This window comes from Vicugna pacos, chromosome 14, assembly GCF_048564905.1.
Source record: "Vicugna pacos chromosome 14, VicPac4, whole genome shotgun sequence".
Taxonomy (NCBI): Eukaryota; Metazoa; Chordata; class Mammalia; order Artiodactyla; family Camelidae; genus Vicugna; species Vicugna pacos.
Genome location: NC_133000.1, coordinates 56,022,561 through 56,030,163, shown reverse-complemented (window position 1 = coordinate 56,030,163; position 7,603 = coordinate 56,022,561).

Genomic DNA, 7,603 nt, shown 5'->3' with positions numbered 1-7,603 from the left:
AGAGGGAGAGAATGTGCCTCTTGGTACAAACTGCATTATTACACACGTACACATATTTTATTACTAATTATAAACCCCCAATGGAAAAAAATAACTAGCATATATGTTTTATTTCAGCTATATATTTCCAATTTTATAATGGAAGCTTTATTTCTTACATAATTTTATAAGAATATTTAATGTTCATAACAAATTCTTTGTGAAACCTGTCAGTTTGATTTAAATTGGAGTTAATGGAAGTTTTGTATTTGTTACATAAGATAGCAATTGTTATTACAGCAGGTTTCTGTCAAGTATTTACCTTCTAAATGCTGATCATTACTGTTTTACGTAGTGGGCACTTATTTAATCAGTGTCACCCACTGAATGCATTGAAATGACCTCAAAATTACATATCTTAATTTCTAGTGTGTTACTACTAAACCTCTCAGAGTGAAAGCATATGTCATCTACTGCAGTGAATTAATTACAGCAAATGTAGGGACATTTAGTTGTATTCCCATCCCCTTCGTCCTCCTTTTCAGTTCAGTTTGCTCCTAATGCTGCTTTTCTTTTCACTCCTCTGTGCTTTCCTCTTGCATTTATTTACCCTTCCTTAGCAGCATCCTCTCATCTCATCAGTGTTCACCACTTTGCTTCTTTCCTTTTTTCTCATCACTATGTTGTTATGTCTCCCTCATTGTGCATTTTTTAAGTCTTGTGTTTTCTTCCCCTTCTACAGCACTTTGATTGAATACTCTTCTCTCTTCTTCCTCCTTTCTTCATTCTTTTCTTTAGTAAAACTGAAAGACCTTAGATTAAGGGCAGTGATTTTTAAAATTTGCATTTCCTGCACTTACAAAAAGTTGGCACATGCATATTGATAAATATTAACTAACATTTTTTTCTTTCTTGTGATAGTGTTTTTATTAATTTTAGTAGGATCTATATTTAAAATCTATTTCAGGTCAGCAAAATACTAAAGATAATTACACCTGTTCTTGTCCTGTAAGGAATTTCTTAGCATAAAAGTATAACATGGTTTTGCTAACCGTATATATATGGGTCTGTTCTATATAATATCCTTATAATTTTAATACATTCCAGTTGCGAAGTTTAGTCATTAAAACTTTGTGTCTCTTCAGTTCAATTGTGCAACTTTTCTCTGAAATTTAAGTCACTAAAACTAGTTAGAAACTTGAGTTTTAATCTTTTTTTCTATCTAAAACATCAACCCCAGTCTTAGTAACTGCAATCCCTGTGTACACATCGTGAATTTGTACTTGCTAAGTGATGTTACCATCAGTCCTGGAGCTCTGTTCTTTATACAGCTGACTTACTAAGGATTATTGAAGTTTGGGATTTATGTGCCAAACAGGACCTCTCCTCTATAAGGACTCTCAAAGTAGAGCATACAGATAGAAAGAACAAATTTTTAGACAAAGAGTTAAACTAGATTAGAAAATGTGCTTTTGTCTCATAATCCAAAATAGTGACCTATCTACTATTGCAAAAATATAGACCTTTGAACTCACATGTTCAGTTTTACCTGAAAAAAGAAGATTGGCATTGTGGGATCTACATAGCTGTCTTCTACCCGTGTGCATTTAGTCGGTTAAAAAACAACACAAGGAAGGTTGAAGATGAGTTAGCAAATGACTACACTTCTTCTGTGTAACAAAGGTATTCTTTTACATATCCAAGGGTCTTTTGTCCATCAACATCCCTCCCCACATCTTCCTTCTGTAAGGTGCATTGTAGAATGGAACCTTGGGCAAAGCAGTGTTGCCAGGTTGGTATTTTGATAGGTCTTATACATGACATTGAGAGGAGGATTAATCCATGCAGTAAGTGCCCCAGATACTATTCCAGCAGCTGGAACTGTCTTCTAAAACTACAAGCTGGGACCCGGCTTGACTAATTAAGGAGGACTGAGCAGAGGAATGTGCTGTGACTTTGAACCTGACCCAGTCGTCAGGGTGTGACAGGCAGTGGAAACAGAGCCCATTGTGGAACTTGGGAGCAATTTGAATTTGTCAATAGACCCATGGTACTTGCCAGGTTGTATCAAACATGTTATATTTCAAGACAGTTATAGTTCAAGCAAGCCATCAATGATTCAATACCAAATAATGAGATTGCTGTCATTATGCAGAAAAAAAGTTATGTAGACTGGAGAGGTTGGTGACTCTGAGATTAGCAAAAAACAGAGTTATGATAGTTTACTAACAGTGAGAGGTTGTCTAATCTTTCAATGCCAAGATCCATTTAAGGCCCTAGTGATAGAGCAGAATGGTGCAGAGGACATATTATTCAGATAGGGGTGCAGAAAAAAAAGAGTAAAGCAGAAGCCATTTTAGCAATGACAGCAAATCAGACCATGAACCCAGAGTGTAGATACAAGGATTAAAGAAATGTGGCATGCACAATGACAGCTGTGGTAATAATTGTACTAACATTTAGAATATTGGATTAGAATTACTAAAGCATCATGTGTTATGGGCTGAAATGTGGTCCCCAAAAATTCATATGTTGAAATCCTAACCCCAGATACCTCAGAATGTGACTGTGTTTGGAGATAGTCACTCTAAAGAGGTAATTAAGTTAAAATGAGGCATTAGAGTGGTCCCTAATCCAATATGATTGGTGTTCTTATAAAAAGAGAATTGAATACAGACCTGTCAAGAGGGACAACCATGTGAAGACTCAGGGAGAAGACTGCCATCTACAAGCGAAGGACATAGACTTGAGGAAAAAACAATCCTGCTAACTATACACCTTGTTCTTGGACTTCTGTCTGTTGTTTAAGCCACCCAGTCTGTGATATGTTATGTGGTGTATTATGGCAGCCCTCATAAACTAAGACCCCTTGCTAAAGGTTATTTTAAGTCAAATCAAAGCAAGATCACCTTATCTGTAGTCACTTGTTTCAATTGTACAAAAAAGCTAAACTGTAGATTGACAAAACTATACTTTTATAATGTCTAGAAACATGTGCTTTCTCATAGAAAATTTCTCAGCACAGCACCAAACATGCTTACTAATATACCCAAATTTATCTTACTTTCTCAGTAATTAGAAGCCAGAAGTAGGTAAACCTATATTCATTGATGTTTCAGTATTTTTTTTTCTTATTTGGAAATACTCTTAACTATTCAGTGAATTTCTTGTCATTTAACTTGACTTAGCAAAACTCTATAAAGTTTCAAGTTACCAAAAAAGATTTTGGAAGGTATTTTAATGGGAGAAGGCCTGGAAAAGTTCCTACCAGGCTTTGGGCATCAGCTAGGATTGGAGTTCAGTCTGACCGATGGTCTCCAGTTTTTTTTTTTCTGCCTTTTTATTTATCCACTAGTCTCAGGAGGTAATCTATTTACAAAACCTTTTGAGGATTCTCCCTGGGTTTAAGAAATTCCTTAACTATGACTCATAGATTGGCCTTTGACCTAGGAGTGAAAAATATCTGAGGAGGCTCGCGGGTATCCTTGAGTGGTCTGATTTTAAAGTGTGTAATACCCAAATAAAGGAGAAAAGAGGGGAGCAGTAGAAGTTACATTAGTCTCATTGGTCAGGCTTAGTCTTCCATATTATGCAGATTTGTCTCTTTAATTTTTTATTAGACTTTCAATGAAGCTATTTTGAAATTTCAAAATCTTTTGGACATTTCTACATAATCCTTACTTTTATGAACACTTTCTAAATTATTTTCTCTATTTGGAACATTCCCAGTAATGGTCATTGTAATTCAAGGTTGTTGTTAGTAAAAACTTTGCCATTTTGCTCAATATCTGCAGCTTCCAGGACCATAAATCTTAAACGTAAAATAAGCAAGTGTGCCAGGAGGTGACACACTCAGCTCTTTGGATATAAAAATTCTTTCTTTTAGCTAGAACTTTGCATTCCTCAGAGCCACACTAATCAGCTTCTGGGTACTTCTGAAGTTCTCATCGGCAACTAGCCTCTGTTTAATCAACCTGAAGCCACCCACTGGACCCAGTCTGATCCCAGACCCAGTCCAGTTCTTAAATCAGACCCAGTCCAACTCTAGCTGCTAACCACCAATTCCCAATTCCCGTGAAACTTTGGATTGTGGGAAAGAATGGGGACTGCCCCTACACATCCCTAATCCCACCCTCCATCCCCCCTGCCCCCACAGCAGGGACACAAGAGGTGTCTGGATTCCCACTACCACCTAGGGATAATGAGGCACCCCTTCTGCTTCCCGCTGACATGCTGTTCTAGGAGGCTGAATGAGAGGACAGGACTTTTACCCCCTTCAGTGGATGAAGGGTACATGGGACCCTTGTGTACTATTTTTTACAATTCCCTGTGAATCTATAATTACTTAAAAATAAAAAGTTAATGAAAGGAGAAACACATTAATCAAGAAGTTTAATTGTTGCTCAAACTTGATTTCCAATAAACTACTGTACTTCTCTTTTAAATGTGAAATGAAAGCTCAAGTACAGAAAATATGTGCCTATTTGCAAGGTCCCTAATTCTGTCAGCTGCCTCACCACATACATTTATCTCTTCTTTTTTTAAGAAATCGCATTAAACGTATGGTCTTGAGGATCTAAACCAACCACATTTACAAAAATAGGACAATCCGTAGAGAGGAGATAATAATACATTCTGAAAGACAGAAAGTGGATGAAAAGCAGAACTGATAATTTAGGGAAGAGGACGCCTTGGCTGGTAGCTGTAACATGTGAGAAGGAAGCCATTCTGTGTGTCAGACACCCAAAAAACCCAGGTCTCAACAATTCTGAGATAGATACTTGGGGGAAAGAGTTTTGAGAAGTTTGAAATTAGCCTTGAAAGTGTGGAAACAATTTAGAATAATAATAATAACATACAATGAGAAGAAGATAGGTTGCAAGTTAAAGAAGGGATTTAAGGATAGAACAACAATGAAATGGCACATTTGGGAGGAAACTGCTTTAAAATACCACTTTGTTTACAAATGTGTATTGAGAACAAAGCATAGAATATCTGCCCTGAGTGCTTATTTTAAGATAGGAGGAAAGAGATAATAAAAATTAGTACATAATATAATTTGCAGTTAAGTTACTTGAAATAAAGGGGATCCATTTTTCCTCTTAGTTCTATGAGTATTTGCTTCATATTTGTTGATGGTCTATTATTAGGTACACATACATTTAGGATTGTTACACTTTCTTGAATTTACTTCTTTTGCCTTTTGCAGTGTCCCCTCTATCTCTAAAAATATGCCTTGGTCTGCTGCTTCAGGTTACTGTTGCTTTGTCTTCCCATGATAAATCCTTTTTTCCAGCCTTTTGCTTGGCATATCCAGAACGACCTTGCCTTATTTGATACTAATTCAGCCCCACTACTAAGACACGATGCTTCTGAGAATTCTTCTCAGTGCACTGTGTGTTGCAAGGTCTCTCCACTCTCGCTGATGGAAATGCAAAATGACTCTCAGCTCTGTGGAAGCTCTAGGAATTGTTGGTCTACTGTCTACTGGGTGCCTCCTGGTGCATGTTTCCCTTGTCTTGGGGAGTCTCCACTCACACAGGGGCAGATCAGTTCTCGGCAAGATTCAATGGGCAGCCTCAGGACATACCTGGAGCTCTTTTTCTCTCTGCTGCTTCCTCCTCTCAGGTACTCTGCCCAGCAGTTCTAGCCACATTTGCCTTCCTGAACTTACCCTTATCGCCTCAATTCAGCAAGATTATAGGGTTTTTTCTAGATTCTCCCACTTGTGTTGCAGCTGGCCGCCACCTCCAGGCAGTAAACTGGAATGTCTTAATAACGTATGACCCATCTGAGAATAACTGAGAAGCAGAAAAGAAGAGGCGTGCTAAAGGGATGCATTTACAAGCTATTATGTTATGTAATGGGCAGTCAGGAAATGAGATTAACACAGGAAGCATCGAAACTGATTTAACTGATTTATTTTATTAAGTTAAATAAGTCAGCTTTTTGAGATTTAGAAATAATGAGACTATTAAAACTGCCATACGGATCCCCCATCCCGAGTTTTTCTGATAGGTGACTCTTATTTTGGTCAATTGTTAGGTTAGCATTTGCCCTTCCTCCATTATAGCTTTAAATTCGGTTCTACCATGCCCACAGTGGGAGTGAGAGAGCCCTAGAGGTGTGGCCCTTTCATCTGTGAGGAGATCCACACCAGAAGAGTTGTAAAGGCAGGGGGTAAAAAGTTAGGTTCCAGCTACTCTCACATGCATGCCATTTTTTCACTTTGATCCAGATGATCTCTGAAATTATGAACTATTATTCATAAGCACTTAGAGGGAAATAATGTGTATTTGGTTGGGTATATTTCCTCTTAATAATGTTGGATAACTTAAAAATACTTCCATAGCATTTCTTATTTACTAGGCACAGTGTTTTTAAAATTCTTATTTGTTACTGAAGTCTCGTCAGTTTAGTGTTAATTTCATGTGCATAACAAAGCAATTCAGTTATGTATATATACATGTACATACATGTATATATTTTTTCAAACTCATTTCCATTACAGCTCATTAGAAGAAATTAAATAGTTCTCTGTGTCACACAGTAGGTCTTTGTTATTCATCTACTTTATATATAGTAATGTGTATCTGTTAATCTGAAACTCTCAATCTACCAGACAGTTTTTAGTGTACTACAAACAATGTTTCTTTGAATTCATACCATTCCTCCTATACAGTAAGAACCATTATCCTTGTTTGTCAGATGAGGAGACTGAGGCACAGTGATTTTAATTGCGTGATCATGATCTCAGGGCCGGCAGGTGGTAGTGTCAGAATTCAAGTCTAGGTGGTCTGGCTCCAGAGAGCCTGGCTGAAAAACTACATAGGCCACCACTAGAGCAAGATATGCTGTCGATGCTGATTTTATTGAATCTTATTCTAAACTATTTTCTTCATTTCTCTGACTCTCTGAATGTCCTTATTATTGATAAAGTTGATTTTCACTATTTGCGTTAGTTGATGTTCTACAAATTCACCGTGAACGCGGATTAAGCAAACACTGAACCATTGCTCCTAGGGGAAAAACAGGGTTAGGATCCTGTGAGCCTCTGGTTACAACATTTTCATGCACCAATCAATACATAACCTTGTTTTATATGTGTTTTGTTTAAAGACACCTTGTTTAATATACATTAAATATATCGATTCATTAAGAATGAACTCACAGCCGACAGCACTAAAACTCATGCCTGAATGAAGCTTATCTGACCCACGCATTTTCCTAGTAAGGCACATCACAGCCTTTTTGCTCTTAGGGAAACTAAACAGCACATCAGCACCATGCTTGGAGCCATTTTAAATAGTGAAATCATCAAGCAAAAAACATAAAATTGTGAGAAATATGATACTGAATAGACCGTGAAAGGGACGTTTGTGTACAGTAAGACCTGAACCGGGAAGCAGAGCTTTGCCTTCAGCTGGGAACGTGTGCAACAGGTAGCTCAGTTTTTTGCCACCGGACGCATGGCCGTGGGTGACCACGAAGGTGCCGCTAGCCTTGAGTTTGAGGTTGCAAATAAATTTTAACAAGTTGTTGAATTCACAGTTACGGAGTCCATGAATAATGAGGGACAGTTGACAATAAAAATAAAGGAAAATGGAATTGGGTTTTCAGTCTA